Source organism: Schistocerca gregaria, chromosome 7 (assembly GCF_023897955.1).
Source record: "Schistocerca gregaria isolate iqSchGreg1 chromosome 7, iqSchGreg1.2, whole genome shotgun sequence".
NCBI classification, from domain to species: domain Eukaryota; kingdom Metazoa; phylum Arthropoda; class Insecta; order Orthoptera; family Acrididae; genus Schistocerca; species Schistocerca gregaria.
The window spans coordinates 247,151,666-247,169,857 of record NC_064926.1 but is presented as its reverse complement, the minus strand read 5'-3'; positions in this window follow the sequence as shown (position 1 = coordinate 247,169,857).

The window sequence follows — 18,192 nt, the reverse complement described above, 5'->3', positions numbered from 1 at the left end:
CTAAGGTTTCGGGATTTCAGCCGGACCATGTTGACTTATTGCCACAATATATGGGCTGGCAACCGTCCAGACATCATCAGGTGTCCGCCACTGGGAACTGAAAGTTAACGGTGACAGTTTCAAAGCAAAAATTGGCGCAAAGACCCATGGGCATTGGCGGCCGTCCCAGGAGCGTCCAGTTTCTACGTCCGTGCCCTCTGCAGATACTGTTCCATCAGATGCACGCAGGCGCATGCGGAACAGTGAAACTACATGTCCGCCCTCACCGGAATGCCCTCTAGCGACAGTAAAAACAAACGTCAAATGTCTCCAGTCGTGTCATTATGAATAAAATGTTTTCTCTCACAAAAAGTGAAAGAGATCAACACGTCCCATGCCTTGTTCAGTTGAAAGAAAGCATAAAGATAAAATAATCTTACGGCCACAGCTGAAGATTAGGGCGCTTATTGGTTCAGTAAACGACGAACTGCGACTGCGAAGGCCAGTGAGACACACAGTACATGAAAGGTGCACTGAACGTGAGTGCAATACTCGACTTTCACTGCCAGTAATTCCGCCGTAGATGAGCACTGTATTACCACAGGACACTCTGTGGATTATTCTGACCCAGCGAGAGCCTTTTGGGATTCAAAGAATCTGTGGAAATACGTCTAGCACAGGATCTTACAAATAGCGACAATGGCTTTCAGCTGGTTAAGGCTCGGGACCCGTTGATCTCTTTAATTTCTTCTGAAAGAAAATACTTTATTCATAAGTACATGTCTTGCGATATCTAAAGTTTTTTTTTAGTGCAGCAAGTATGCGGTCCGACAGAGTGCGGATACGTAGTTTTACATTTCCGCACGCGACTGCGCGCTACAGATAGAACACTATATGCAGAGAGCGCGGACTCCGACACAGGACGCTCCTGTGACCGTCGCCAATCTTCATGCGACTCAGCGCTAAATTTTGTTTAAAGCCGACACCGTGAACTGGCCGTCTCCACTGGCGGACACCTGAAGACGGCTGAACGGTTGCCGGATGAAATATTGTGGCAAGAAATCAGCATGACGCTACTGCAATTCCGAAACCTCATAGAATGTTCAGGACGCCGTGAAAACTTCAAGAATCATATGAGATACCTCCTTGAGGAGGCGATGGCATTACAAATCAAAAGGTTGGACAGGCTACGCTATAAGCTAGTAAGTTTTATATGTTTCTTACTAAAGTGTCAGGACATTGGCCTTATCCCGATATTTGCCGGAGTGAGACAGTTTATTCAGACCGCTGCTGCAAAGTTCGATACACGAAAGGTGAGCAGCGTAGCAGTAGTGAAGGAGAGGCTCCGTTCCACTCTCCGCGAATAGTACGTCATATCGAAATAGCTATTTCATATGCATATGGAGATTGCATCCAGTCTACCACCACTTTCCTGGACATGGGTCGACGGCGTTACATAGGGAAAGTCAGACTGAATGCATAAGGAGTCTACTTCAAGACAATCTTCGAAGTTCGCCGTCCCCTCAGCAACGTTACCGCAAGAACACACTTTTCGACGCTCCTTGGTCATTGAAACAGACTAGATTCTCGACAAGTTTAACAGCGGTGGCTTGTTTGTTTTAAGCTCTTTTCTAAGGAAACTGGGAAAAGATTCCTCGAGAACTAAACTTAGTGAGTAGGCGATAGTTATGTAATTCAAATTCTCTATCACCTATTCAGGATAAGGCAAACAACTTTCACCACATTAAGTGGAATTTTCATCATGACTTGCAGCGAGCCATGAATTTTTCCTTATTCGGAAGGGAAGACTTTCACTTAATTATCAGTTCGTAAGTGCAGTTGTCATGACGGGTCTCACCTGGCACAGTGGTTAGCACGCTCGACTCACATTCGGGAGGACGACGGTTCAAACCCGCGTCCGGCCATCCTGATTTAGGTTTTCCGTGATTTCCCTAAATCGCTTCAGGCAAATGCCGGAATGGTTCCTTTGAAAGGGCACAGCCGAGTTCCCTCCTGACACAATCCGAGCTCGTGCTCCAGCGCAAATGACCTCGGAGTCACCCGGACGTTAAACATTAACCTCCTCCTCCTTCATGTCGGGTCTGCGAGAAAGAAGTCGGACGCAACAAAGAAAAGAGCGAGATCCGCAAGACTTTACAGAGAACGACTAACAAAGCATTTGATTAGTTAATTTGCGGTTGGTGCGGGGAGGGGTGGGATTTCAATCTGCTGTTGTGTGGGAGGGAAGTTTTATTGAACGGATGAATTTGGATAGACATTAGTGTGACATCTTTTTCACAAGAGAGGTGTAAACGAAAACTTGCATAAATACAGAGAAAACATTGTCCTTATTTCCGCTCATACAGATAACTCTGCAGGAGGAAGGAAACATTAATACTATAGTCTGCCGTCTCCACAATGGCAAAGGAAGAGGAGTGACGAGAAGAGGAATAAGGGTTCCGGTCACTGTGACAAAACTAATGCACTGCCCTTTTTACAAGAGAGTGTAAATGCCTTCATGCACTCGCCTCTACAGCAGGCTAAACAGAGTGAGGAATAAATACCAGAACTCCGAAGAATATGCGTCATAGCAACACTCGTTCAACCGAAAAAAACAATGCAAGGCTAAGAAGTTGCTATGGAATTAGCAGTACGCAAGACCAATCGCTCGCCAGTATTAGCGCGAAGAACCATAAGTCAATTCGCCAAGCTGTAATCTACAATTTTAAATCCACACTCTTATCACAAGAAAAAGACTAAAGAAGACATGCTGAAGGCCAAACGCAACCTCGTATACTTGAATATTTACCCTGATATTGTCTAAAGCTGCCGTCGCGTTCGTAACGGACGAAGACCAAGTCCATCTTTATTCAAGTTTTACGGAATTTACGAAACAAAATTAATGAGAAACGAAAAGAAAATAGTGCTCTCTCACTAACGAATCCCCCGTATTCTAAGTGCATTATAATCATTCATGCTTACAGATATCACCATAGTGACTGGAAGCTTCCACCAGCGAGCAGGAACAGGACAGAACTGAGCAACCGACAGAGGTTCCACGTCCCCATGGAGTAGCTGGGAGCGTTGGGTCGCGAGGATAGGTAAGCCCCTTACCGGCCAATCAGAGGGCACGGAATTGCCGTGCAACATGATGCCGTCATGGCTAGCCGCCCGAACACCGGAATATGGCTCGTGATTCGTCAGATGACGATCTGAGTTTCGTCAGGAGAAGTTAAGCTTCAGGGCTGGTACTACAACTTGGGAGACTAGGAGGGGGGGGACAACTTTGGCCACTACATAGCATTCAGATTGGTTCCCACGTGTTGCCTACAGCAACGATCAACGAGGGTAAAAGCAGACCATCATGGCCACTGCAGGGAGACTGCACCCATCCTGTCTCACTGATCAGCGTAACATTGCTATAAAAATTGTCTAGCCGTATTGGCATCCCATTACAAATGTAAAATGATTAAAGAATTGCAAAATAAATGAAGTATGAATGAGTGAGAAGCAAATGCTCGTCTTTCAACGTAACACTGTTTGTGCTTGGGATATGCGTAAGATTCACCCCTACGCCTAGAATCCTGTCTCTAACTGATTTTATTAGTGCTGTTGAGGAAGCTGTCAGACCTCTTCATAGTGATGCTGCAGAAGGAATAAGACGTGAAACCTGTCGTGCACTCACGAAAGCTCTGCCTCAGAACAGCGAAATTTGTAACAAGGAAAGGGAGCCACTACGAAAAAAGGAAACGGCACTGAGCTGTTGCCACGTGAGATTTACGAACAGAAGATTTATACTTAGTTGAGTGAATCACTGTTTCGAAAGACTGACAAAGCTCGCACAGGGAAAGTGGAAAATTAAATGCCAGCGTTGCTGTATTCTTCTTCTATTCCCCAAAAAGTGGCCAAAAGATTAAGGCCTCATAGTTCTGTGTCGCCCAGATTATACGGTCTTCCGAAGATTCATAAAAAATAAGTTCCTCTACGGCCGAGAGTCAGTAATATCAAGAACCCAATATATGATTTTGCTACACATCTTGCATCTCTATTGAGACCTTGTGTGGGGAAGTGCGTGCGTCATGTTCGCAACTCTGCTAATTTTGTCGGTAAACGGAAGTCACTTCAGCTCAATGAAACTGACCTATTAGTGAATTTCGATGTAATGTCACTTATTACTAAGATTATTCTTATGAACTCTTTGTCAAGCGTTAGCAGTAAGTTCACGGCTGATGTAACAGCACTTTTTTATCATGTCCTTTCCTCAACCTACTTCTTATTTAACAATGAATGGTTTGAGCAAACTAACGTCGCTGGCGTGGGCAATCCTCTCTCCCCTCTGCTAATAAACTTTGACGAAAGGGCTCTTAATTCGGCAGGACGTATGTCGAGAGTCTTCTGACCATACGTAGATGACACTTCTGTAGTTTGGCTACATTGTGAAGAAGAACTGTCAAGTTTCTTCACAACCTGAATTCAGTCAACAAGAACACCAACTTACGACTGAAATAGAGAAGGACGATTGTTTATAGCTTTTGGATGTCTTGGTTGGCAGGAAAGTGGACAGGACCTTCCGTCTAACGTAAGCCCACAAACCAGGGGCGTCCTTAGAACTTTGGTGCACCGGGCGCATGTTGTTTCTGATGGAAACAGCCTTACATAGGAGCTATAACATCTACAGTCAGCGTTCAAAGATAATGGTTATTCTCCAAATACAGATTAGTAGAGCGCTACGGACCACGAGACGTGACCACTAACATCAAGAGGATAAGGAGCACTTCAATACCAGGCCGTTCTTGCTATATATCAGCAACAATTAGTCTAAGGTAGGCATGATCCTAAGAAAATATCAAGTTGAAAGAATCTTCTGGCTGCCGGCGGAACGCCGGAATTTGCAAAATTCCTTACCATTGTGGCAAGGCTGGCGTAGGTCAGAAAATACGCTCAACAGATGAAAGATGGGTTGAACATGAACGCCACACAGGCTTTCGCAGCCCAATAAGTAGGCCGTAGCTGAGCATTGTATTTTTTTTTCTTTATTGTGTATCAATGCCCCATACGGGGCTGGCGGGCTGTAGCATAGGCGCCGCTCTTCAGCCGAGAGAAAACAGGAAGTACAGAACATGAAGATATTTAAAACAACATAAAGGGAGAAATACGGCGAAATAGATATATAAGAGGCGAAACATAATGGAAGATAGCTTAAAGGAAGGGGTGACTGTAAAAATGATGATAAACATCTAAAAACTGAACACAAACCCCGCCGGTGTGGCCGAGTGATTCTAGGCGCTTCAGTCAGCCACCACGCGATTGCTATGGTCGCAGGTTCGAATCCTGCTTCCAGCACGGATGTGTGTGATGTCCTTAGGTTGGTTAGATTTAAGTAGTTCTAAGTTCTAGGCGACTGATGACCTCAGATGTTAAGTCCCATAGTCCTCAGAGCCATTTGTTGAACACAAAAAGCAACCCACTATGACGAGTAAATGAAACAAAAGACGATATACGGCTGGAGCATAAAAGTAGCGATGGGCAGCATAGCACATAACAATCACTGACAGCAACACTATGTACAATTCCAGCACACGATTAAAATCACAGCTACTGACGTCATGGGATAACAGCACCAAACACAATACTGACATAGCGCACTGACGACGATGAACAAACTGAGAGGAACTGCCAGGGGGATTGAGGCGAGAGAGAAGGAAAGAAAGGGGGAAGGGAAGTGCTAGAGGGGGGAGAGGGAGGAGACAGGTGGGGGAGGTCGCGCTGAAGGGGGCTGGGGAGAGAAGAGAAATGGGAGTGAATCAGTCGAGGAGGGGTTGCAGAGATTCAGCAGGAGAAGGAGGAAAATCCACTCTGGGAGAAGTAGAGGGGATCAAAAGGCGGCCCTGGGGAGGGGGGAACTAGGCCAGCTACAGTTGGTAGTGAAGTTCAACATCCGGGAGGGGGAGGTGATGGCAATTGCCCAGATGAATGAGATGAAGAGTTTGGAGGTGGAGAGAGGGATGGATACAGTAATGGAGGGGCTGCAATAGGTGGTGGGAGGGGTAGAACGAGGAAAACAGGGCGTGGGGGGATTATGCCTGCAGACAGTGTAAAGGATGTGGATGTGTTGGAGGAAAAGGAGGAGCTGGAAGAAGAGGATGAGGTCATATAGGAGTCGTGTGGGGGAACGAAAGCAGATATGGAAGACAAGGCAGAGTGCTTGGCGTTGTAGGATTTGGAGGGCCTTATAAAAGCAGTGGGGAGTGGGAGGGTGGGCTGAGATCGAGGCAACACTGGATAGGACAGATGAGGGATTTGTAGATGGGGAGGATGGTGGAAGGATGCAATTTCCATGTCTGGCCAGACAGGAGTTTCAGGAGGCAGAGGTAGAAATGGGCTCTGTGCTGGATGGACAGGAGATGAAGGTCCAGCTGAAGTGACGGTCGAGGGTGCGGCGAAGGTATCTACAGGTGGGGGTGAACTGGATGGGATGACCATAAATAGTTAGGAAGAAATCATGGAAGGAGCTGGTGGTGCAGCCCAAGATTTGGAGGGGTTTGGAGGTGCTGATACGAAGGAATCACTGGTTACACCAAGTGGTGAAACGGTCAAGGTGGGTTTGAAGGATGCATTGGGACCACTGTAGTGTAGCATACAGAGCCAGGAAGGCGGTGTCCTCAGGAGGTGAACAAGTGGGGGTGGATAGGGCATATCTGTAGTGTACAGGAGATAGAGGAGAGGTGAGGGACATAGTCCTAGGGGATGCCAGCAGTGGGATGAAAGAGATGAGAGTTGGTGTCGTGGAGGATGATACAGGAAGGAAGGCGTGAGAGGAAGGAAGAGGCCAGATGGGCAAAATTGATAGGCAGGGCGTAGGTTTGGAGCAAGCCCCAACACGCCGTAGCAGAGAAGAGGGGCTACTGCCCCCAATTGAAGCAGCTGATCGCCGCCATTTGCAGGGATGAATCCTAGTACTGGGGTTGTGATTTGAGGTATATGAGACGCAACAAGAGTAAATTGAAGCACAAATTAAACACATGTTTGTTTAAAATATACTGAGTATTCGAGTCCATTTCAAAAGTATAATGAATGAAGTTTCCTAATTTCCAGAATACGTCTGCATAGAGACGCGAAATTTAAGAACGTAAGGCTCTTTCTTGACAAGGTGGGGCGAGTTTAGATTGTGTTATTTGCATTAGATAATTACATGGAACTTTTAAAATAATTGACAGTGCGATTATTAATTAATTCACATAATTTTTCCCTCAGGTCCTGTTTGCTTTTTGCGACTACTGTGTACATTTTGCTTGCTTACTTTTGTTTAACACAGCATTGCCTACACTCGAATTCTGGTATGATTAATTTTAATAACTAATATTGCTTTAAATACCGTAGGAATTTCATTCGCACATTAGTTTTTAACATTGATAGCACCTCTGAAAGTGTTTGAGTTTGCTACATTTGATCAAATATTTGACCATTTACAAAGTATAATCACCTACTGAGAACACATGTTAAGTATCTAAGCGCAATTATTTGACCTACCTCAGATTCAAAACTAATATACAGTTGATTAAAAATCTAAATTCCTAGCATGTGCCAAGTTCTTCACTCAGTTCCACTTAGCACATTAACTCTGTTAGTATTTTTAGTAATTTATATGCAAATATAATATAAGTACTTGACATGTAAAAAAGTACCTTTGTCTGTAATCTTTCACAGCAATACTCTCCCTATGTAGCTTTCAATTTTTGTAGCACAACGTTTATTAGATATAGTATAAGGTGTAAATAAAGACATCAAGTTAGGCTGTAGAACAATCTGCTGTCACCTACATTTCGAATTTGCATTAATTGTCTTTGTAAACAAATTGTTACTTTTCAATTTAACCTACAATTCAGAGGCATCACATATTGGTTTATCACAATCAAGATGTAGTGTCACTGTAAGAACACCCTGTGAAAAAGTATTATTGGTATTTTGACAACCATCCATTAATATCCTTTCTCATTTTCAACATTTCTCACTTTAAATAAATGGTGAATGCTTCGAAATAAAATACTATGACCAAAAAGATCTCTGCAAAGACCTAAGGGTATTAAGAAGAATCAGCTATCCATGTTTTCAGTAACTTACGAGAGCATATTAAATGTCACGGAGTGGAGGTCAAAACAATCAAAGAACTTTCTATCTGGAAACTCCTTGAAATGTATTCAGTACATCTTAAATTTATTATTTTGGTTATACAATTATCATTTAGTACAATGATGTAATGACTTTTCACTGTCTTACACTGACATGTACAACTCTAACTTCATTCCACACCCAATGTGTTCAGTAGAAGGAGGTAAGAGGTGTGAGAAAGAACTACAACAATACAGACATTAATTGGCATAATTAAGTTCCCAGGATTTAATTTTGAACACATACCTAAGAAAGACATTTACAGCTGTCTGGATTTTTAATTCACAGGTGGTGAAATGCAAGAGTTGTAATGATACAACAACGCTATTTTCAATTTTCAACACTTTTATTTTTAATTAAAAAACATCATATTTCACCCAACACTGATTTTGAAATAAAATTAATTTTTTTCAGTTTCTGTCTACTAACTTTTTTGTGCAATTTTGTATTGCATGTGTTTGCCATATGGTGACAACGAACAATAACATACTGCATTACAATTGATTTTACAGTAATGTACAAATGATTCTCTGTGAAAACATTTTACTACTTGCACAACATGTGACATTATTTCAATGAGTGTATTGCTTTTCTGAATTACATTAGTTGATTTCACAATCCGTAGCCTTATTATTTTCTCATCTTCTCTGCAAACCACAATTACTACTGCTGATGGGATACTCAAGCCACAATTGTTTTCCCTCCTTCTACACTAAATAAACTATGTACACAAGAACTGCAATTTAATTTCTTTACCATATGTTTAATGACAAAACCTGGAATATATGCAACAACATTACTAGTGTACTCTGTTAAGTTATTTGGCAATATCACATAATCATGGTCAGACACAGACACCACATTTCTTTCATCAGTGCAGTCATATCTCCTGCTGTTGGAAAACTCAACTGGGTCATACGAAACACGTTTATTTTTCCCAGTCAAAGGTAAAAGACATGTATCATCTTGAACCTGTTACTTGGCAGTTGATCGTGACGGTAGCTGTAAACTGGACAAGGCTTCTGACCCGTTGATCCCTTTAATATTTTCTGCGAGAAAACATTTCATTCATAATGACACCTCTGGAGACATCTGACGTAGGTTTTAGCGCCGCGTGTAGTTTCATCTTTTCGTGTGCTCCAGCTCGTCACAGTTGGAACACGATGATGATGATGATGTTTGTTTTGGCCTGTGGGGTGCTCATCTGCGCGGTTATCAGCGCCCATACAAATTACCAACCTTTGCTCAGTCCAGTCTCGCCACTTTCATAGATGATGATGACAACAAAAACACCAAGACATGTCGAGGCATGCCCGGAATCGAACCAAGGACCCTGGTCTTTGGAAGCAAGAACGCGACCGCGAGACATCGAGCTGCGGACCAGCTGGAACAGTATCTGCAGAGAGTGCGGACTTCGAGAGAGGACTCTCCTGTGACCGCCTCCAATCCTCATATGTCTCCACGCCTTCTTTTGCTTTATAGTCGACACCGTGAATTGGCAGTCTCCAGTGGTGTACACTTGAAGACGGCCGAACGGTTTCCAACCGAAATATTGTTTCAATAAGTCAACACAATCAGATAGCTATCCCGAAACCTCATATAACACATAATTCAGTTTATTTTACAGGTCCGTCTTAACCACACAAACTTTTACACTTCACTATTACCGGTATCGGCTAATGCCATCTTCATATCTATCACAAACAAGAACACTGTGTAACCAACTAAGTTCAGCTTGCTGACGCGAAATCTATAAAAGGTGTGCTGCTATATAAGAAAGATAAACGGTATTTACATGATTAACAGCCATGTACACCAGCCGTACACACCATAAGATATTCTGATGTAGTGTCAACGTCAAACTGAATATGTAGGTACATAGTAAGTGCTGGTGACGATTAGAATGCGTCTGGCATTTACGCAAGGAAACGGAGGCCAGCAGACGGCATTACACGATTAACCAGTATCACAAATGTAATGGTTAAAATGCGGTATGCTTAGTCATCAATTATAATTACTTCACATGGCAAAACGAGCGTCTGACTATAAAACATACGTCGAATTAGATACATATAAAAAGATCCATATAAAAAGTGCAAATAATAAAAGTGTGAAGTTCCTAGCTTGGTAACGTAAAAAATACAATTGTATAAAAGCCAGTACAGAAAGTGTAAGATTAAAAACATCTATAAAATAGAATCTTTCAGCCTGACAGATGCATTACAGTAAACGTACTTGTAAGGTAATTAACGAAGCAGTGACCATTAATTAAAAATTAAAAGATATCGATAGTCTATAATACATTCGGAAAGTGGTCACAATGGCGGCACCTCGTGGCTTCTCAGTATGACGTTCTTGTTTTCCTGCGGCGAAGCTTCTGGAGTAAGGATCAGTCTCATCGTCCCGGCGGCCGGCGCACGCGACCGCACGCCAATCCGGGGCGGCGCTCGGCGCTGCTCCAACTAGTAGGTTTCTGAATACATCAAAATTATCATTTAGGTTAAGCTCATTCTGTTCATTCAGCAGTAATTCCGGTTGCCGTTTTCTGTGCAAAAAAATTTCCATTTCCTCAAGTAGGTTCAGTAACGTCCGTTTGGCGTCGTATGCAATATTCTTTCTATTCTCTATGTTTCCTACCGAATGTTTTTCTCTGTCTAAATGTGTACCGAAAGCGCTCTTATTTCGGTTATACTTATTCTCTAAAACGAGTCTCGAAATTCCTTCCTGTCTGACCGATATAACACGTCTCACAGTCTTGCGACTGGATTTATTGACACCAGATTCCAAATACTTGGTGCTATTGTTGCCAACTTTGTGACCAAAAATATGATCACGGACTCATTTTCAGATTTTATGTCGTCAATTGACACTTCAGTTTCTTGGGTTCCTGCATGTACTTTCGTAATACCACCTGAACGACGCAATCATCATGTTCGCAGTAACTTAATTTATGTGAGTACTCATAAATTAAGGATAACTGAAGAATATGGTGCCACACAACGTGGCACTGCACAAAACTGGCGCTAATAGCATAGGCACATAGGGAACACACACGAATCAGTTCTGTAAGTCCACGGTATTGGTGATAACTTGAGAAAACCTTCCCGAAACATATGTGCTACAAAACGCCACTGTTTCCTGCGCATGTACCCCGACATCAATATGGGGTATGATCACAAGAACGCGAACACAGGCCTCACAACGAGTTGGCATACTGTGGATCAGGTGGTCGAGCAGTTGCTGTGGTATAGCCTCCCATTCTTGCACCAGTGCCTGTCGGAGCTCCTGAAGTGTCCTAGGGGTTTGAAGACGGGCGGCGATACGTCGACCGAGAGCATCCCAGACGTGCTCGGTGGAGTTTAGGTCTGCAGAACAGGCAGGCCACTCAGTTCGCCTGATATCTTCTGTTTAAAGGTACTCCTCCACGATGGCAGCTCGGTGGGGCCGTGCGTTATCATCCATCAGGAGAAAGGTGGGACCCACTGCACCAATGAAAAGGTGGACATACTGGTGCAAAATGACATCCCGATACACCCCACCTGTTACACTTCCTCTGTCAAACACATGCAATGGTGAACATGCACCAATCATAATCCCAACCCACACCATCAAACCATGACCTCCATAGAGGTTCCTTTAAAGTACATTAAGGGGTTGCTATCTGGTTCCTGGTTCACGCCAGATGAAAAGCAGGTGAGAATCACTGCTCAGACTATGCCTGTACTCGTCCGTGATCATAACCTGGGACCACTGTTCCAATTACCGTGTACTGTGTTCTTGGCACCAGGCTTCATGGGCTCGCCTGTGGCCAGGGGACAGTGGAATGCATCTTTCAGGTCTCCGGGCGAATAAACCATGTCTGTTCAGTCGTCTGTAGACAGTGTGTCTGGAGACAACTGATCCAGTGGCTGTGGTAAGGACTCAAGCAAGGCTACCTGCTGTACTCCGTGGCAGTCTGCGGGTACTGATGGTGAGATATCGGTCTTCTTGTGGTGCTTTCGGACGTCCCGTACTGTAGCTCCTGGACACGTATCATGTCTGTTGGCATCTTTGCCATAATCTTCAGATCACACTTTGTGGCACATGGAGGGCCCTTGCTACGACCTGCAGTGTTTGACCAGCCTCCAGTCGCCATAGTATTCTACCCCTCATAACGTCATCAAAATGTGTTCTTTGAGCCATTATCAACACACAGTCACCATCAGCACGTCTGAAAATTTCTGCACACTTACTCGCTGCACCGTACTCTGACATGAACCAACACACCTCTGCGTATGTGGACTGCTGCCAGCGCCACCGTGCGATGACCGCAAGTCAAATGCAACGCGTGGTCATACCCCGAGGTAATTTAAACCGGCAAACTGCCCACCAGAGCATTGTTTAATCATGTATCGGCATTATCCCTTATTTCTGAGCATGAGTGTCGTTACCAGACAATATTGTTGCTTTTCCCACAGGATTTTCCAATGAGGTTTTGGTAACTGCGTGACAGTACGGAGTTCATGTCATTATTTCTTCGTTTCCAGTCTGTGAGTGAACTAACCATCACATCGTTTATGGATGTGTGTGATGTCCTTAGGTTAGTTAGGTTTAATTAGTTCTTAGTTCTAGGCGACTGATGACCTCAGAAGTGAAGTCGCATAGTGCTCAGAGCCATATGAACCATTTGAACATCGTTTATGACCTACTGTTCACCATGCAGAATACTTTGTAATAAATGAGATTCTCCTTTTCCATTTGACATGAAAGCCTTGATGCCATTTCGAACTATGAAATTTAGTAAAAACAATGTCCTCGGCTCACTTGTTAGAGCCACGCACTCTCCTTCCGTTTCCCTCGCAAATCCATCTCTGTTGTAAGGGGTGATCTACATATCAAATGAGTTCACTCGATTCAAATCAAGAGTACCGTATTGAACCTTATTATTCATCCTTATCCCGGTGGTATCTTGCAGAATATGTGTTAGGATATAACTAATAGAACTGTAAGCTTAATCAGTTATAAGGCATGCACCTTACTTGATGAATATCAAGAGAAAGTTTCATAAATATTGGACTGGCGCGTCTTGGTGAACACTTTTCCATTTCCGTCAGTGTACATAATTTGTCACCACACAATCGATCCTGGTTTATGTCCATCTCAAGCAAACACATATGGACGTGATCTGTTCCACCGCTATTGTCTGATTACCAATAAGAAGACACAGCAACGAAAGTGAGAAAACAAGGCATTGAACACAAAGTGTTTGACAGCGTCAGCCACGGGAGTGGACCTAGTGGCTGGTGCGGCTGCCCTTGGCCGCCCTTCCCCGCCCTTCCGTTGCCTCGCCGTGCCGCGCCTTCCCGCAGTGGCAGTAAACTTGGCCGCGGCCCACGGGACCCACGCTGTGGTTTCATGTCGGCCCCGGGGGTTCCCCGTGCCGGCGAACACACCGCGCAGCAGCCCTGCGCCGGGAGTAGCTACCAGCGCTACGCCCTGCCGCTTTCCCCTCCAGCTATTCAGCGCCAACTTAATGCACTGGCTCATAATACACGTTCCAGTTCTCTGGTCTACCAGCAGATACTGCTGCTTATTACACAGCGAGATAAACACAGGTACTTCGTACACACAGAGGCTGGAATGAATTCTGCTAATTTCAGCACTAAGCAAAGGGTTCTGTTCACGGTCATATTTAAATCTATTGAATTAGATAACCAGTTTCGGCTATTTACAGTTCTTGTCAGATATGTGAAAGGCCAATGTAGCTATACTTTGATTCATGAGGGACCCACAGCCACACATAATATTAGAATATCCTTTTACTTCGTCTTTTTCTCTACTGTTCAGTTTGGGCTGTGTGGTCAATTTCGTTGCCTAGGTCCACAAACGTGGACCGTCGTTCATTTTTTCTCCCCAAACACGTGAGTTTTCAATTTTATTGCACGATGGTCCACGAGTGCGAACCTTTTTCACTGAAGAGTCAAGACACTAGTACACATACCTTGCACATAGAAGTTCCGCAACACGACGCGGCATAGACTCGACTACAGTCTGCTGCAGTAGTGTTGGAGGGCATTGCCTCCATGAATCCTGCAGGGCTACCCATAAACCACTAAGAGTGCGAAGAAAAGGGGGTGGGGGAGGGGGGTAGATCTCTCTTGAACAGTACTTTTCAAAGTCTCACATGTGCTCAATAATGCTCATGGCTGGAGAATTTGGTGGCGAGCGGAAGCGTAGTTCAGAAGAGTGTTCCTGGAGCCACTCTGTAGCAATTCTGGACGTTTGGGGTGTCACATTGTCCTGCTGGAATTCCCCTATTCCTTCGGAATGCACAGTGGAGGTGAATGGAAGCAGGTGATCAGACAGGGTGCTCATGTATGCGTCACCTGCCAGAGTCCTGTCTAGTGGTGTGAGGGATTCCGTATCACTCCAACTACACACACCCCACGCCATTACAGAGCCCCCACCCACGTTAAGTGAGAGGTAGCCTGTTACACATGAATGTCTGTTACTGCTCGCCAGCAAAGTTAAGATACAGACTGTACTCATCTTGCTGCAAGTCAGGACACAGTAATAATAAAATAGAACAAATTAGGGAAACAATATTCAATGGTCCAACCCCTGAATTGAGAGAGGGTGCTCCGAGAGATAGTTGACATATCAAAAGTCATATGATATGTTGAGACCATCTGAGGCACGGGCGGCTCAGACCGCTCTTACGGACTCTTACGGACCCATAACACGATTCACGCACCAGCCACTTGTTGTACAAGTTATCGCGTCGCGTAGGAATTACTGCCGATTAGAACGCGGAAACTGATTACTGACCATGCAGCATTGTGTCGCGCGGACAATAGCCTCGACCGATGTAACCAGAATGCTCATCTGTGCATAACGGCGGCGACTTAGCCGCGAGCGATTGTTACGAACTCGAAGCTTCTAAGCACTGACTTCGACTAGGATGTCAATGGCCTCTCCCATTACATTTGTATCCCAGGACCCTGTCTACTTCCGCCGACAGGAAGGGTAGTCCTGTATGCAAACTAACAGGTGGGCATCTCCCGCATTCGTTCTGGTCTGTGGCGGCAGTGTCGGCGCTACAGCTGAAACGCCTGGAATAGCGGGTCTTCCGCAAAAACGGCGGGGGGAGAGGGGGGGGGGCGTACCCATCTGCTCCCGGCGAAGAAGAACTGAAATTCGAACCAACGGCTGCCTTAGTAACATACCATACTGCATCAGTTCTGTATCAACTATATCAGGCGTCCGAAAATTATAATCTCCTCGTAAGCCGGGAGTCATGTTGTTAAGCAAGCCCTCTGAGGTCCCTAATTGCCGGGGAAAATTAATCGGAAATTAATAAATTCGACGTATAAACTACTGGGCTGATCATCCCGTGACTTATATCAATCGACACGTCATCTAATAACTAAGTAAAATCTGTTATTACAAATATTGATTAAATTTTATTGGTGTATTCACCCTTTGCTTTGTCAAAGGGCTAGACTAGCTGCTACTATGCCTCCACTTGTTCTGAAGCTGTTGTTTATTTTAAACTCTGTGTATGCCTTTTCATAAATTATGACCAATATAGGTTTTGAGTATAGCCCAATACACCACTCACTTACTGTAAGTAGGCTGATTAGGTTTTTATGCTGGTAACGCCACGTAGCGCTGTGTATGAAAATCACTGGCTGTGCTGTGTGCAGCCTGTGGCTGGTTTGCATTGTTGTTGGCTATTGTAGTGTTGTGCAGGTGGCTGTTAACAGCGCGTAGCGTTGCGCAGTTGGAGGTGAGCCGCCAGCAGTGGTGGATGTGGGGAGAGAGATGGCGGAGTTTTGAGAAAAGATGATCTGGACGTGTGTCCATCAGACACAGTAAATTTGTAAGACTGGATGTCATGAACTGATATATACGTATTATGACTTCTGAACACTATTAAGGTAAGTACAATGTTTGTTCTCTATCAAAATCTTTCATTTACTAACTATGCCTATCAATATTTAGTGCCTTCAGTAGTTAGAATCTTTTGTTTAGTTGCCAGTAGTGGCGCTCGCTGTATTGCAGTAGTAACGAAGATTTTTGTGAGGTAAGTGATTTGTGAAAGGTATAGGTTATTGGTAGTCAGGGCCATCCTTTCGTAGGGATTTTTGAAAGTCAGATTGTGTTGCGCTAAAAATATTTTGTGTCCGTTTAAGCAGTTATTTATAATTTTTCTAAGGGAACGTTACATATGCGAGCGCCACTACTGCCAGCTAAATAAAAGATTCTAACTACTGAAGGCACTAACTACTGATAGGCATAGTTAGTAAATGAAAGGTTTTGATAGAGAACAAACAATGTATTTACCTTAATAGTGTTCAAAAGTGATAATAAAAATTTTATTTATTCATTTATTTATTTAACCTGATTAGATTAGGGCCATCAGGCCCTCTTACATCGGACCAGTGTTCCATACATGCAGCATTTTACACATCAGAGTTACATCATGACCATCGTTTAAATGAAAAAATTAGCTTACTCTAGTGACAATATGAATAAATAGTAATGACTAAGACCTAATAAAGTAAATGCTGGTAGTATTTTTAGAGCAGCTGCTATACATACAGATTATGATAAAAGCAATAATAATAACAGGAAGAAAATAATAATGACAATAATGGGAAGGATTGGCAATAGTAATGAAGGTTTGTGCAGATGTACATAATATCGTGGTGTGTAAAGTAGATGTTAACTAGTATAGCAAGTTTTGGGGAAGGGAGATTTAAGGAGGGGAAAGAGGGAAGTAATAAGGTGAAGTGCATTCATGTACAGAGGAAGGCGTTACTGTTGCTTAAGTATATACGTCATTAACTGTTTTTGAAGCCGGACATGTTTTTAAGTTCTCTAACATAACGAGAGAGGTTAATCCAGAGTCGGGTTCCCACTACTGTACAGGACTTAGAGAAGGTGACTGAGCGATGCAGTGGAACGGAGAGGATTTTACTATAATGGGAGCGTGTGTTTCTGTCATGTTGTTCCGACATGAGCGTTAGGGACGAGGAGAGATATGAGGGACAGTGTACATTTATAAGGCAGTAGATGAGACAGAGTGCATGGAAATCTCTGCGTTTGTCTGCACGCAGCCAGGACAATTTTGCATATACTGGTAGAATGTGATCAAAAAGTCGTACGTCACAGATATATCGGACGCAGGCATTCATGACCAGTTCTAGACGTCGGGAATTTTCCTGAGAGAGGCCTTGTAGGATAATATTGCTGTAGTCAATGATTGGGAGTATAAGCGTTTGTACTAATTTCTTTTCAGATCGAAAGGGAAGAGTTTTTTATATTTTTGTAGGACATGAAGGGATGCTGATACTTTTTTGCACACTACAGTTACGTGCTCTGTCCAATTTAGATGTTCATGTATGAGCAAAACCATTACACTGCACTTGGTGAGAAATTTAGACCGCTAAGCTTGGCCAGTAAGATGTCGAAATCGAAAGTATCAAATGCTTTGCTGAAATCTAAGAAGCAAAGTAGAGGTTATCCCCCAAACTATTTCTTGTGCCTCAGTTTCGAGTTCAGGCAAATTTATGCGTTTGAGGTCTCGGTATGTAGACAGTTTTTGTTTCTTTCTAGGACATTCTAGTGAATACGTCATGGAAATGATGTCATGGGAAAACATGCCAGGCACAGATATTTGAGAGGTGCGGACTATTCTGTTCGGAGATTTCGTTGCGAATATATCAATGAAAGTGTGACTGGTAGTCGTGTGATGAGTAGGTGCCAGCTCAAGTAGCGTCATATTTGAGGAAGAAAACATCCTCTAAAATTTCCCAGTGGAAGGACTATTGCACAGAAAATTAATGTTAGTGTCACCTGCTATAATTACATGTTCATATGACGATTCGACACTAGAGAGGGCAGTTTCGAAGCAGACGAACCCACCTACTTTAGGAGGTTTGTAAAGGACACATATTAAGCACTTTCTGATAAGTGATTTGATCTTTTTGAACATATATTCCACTTGTTTATCTACAGTGTTGTCGAATGTGTGTACTGCTGTAGGTGACAAATCAGAGC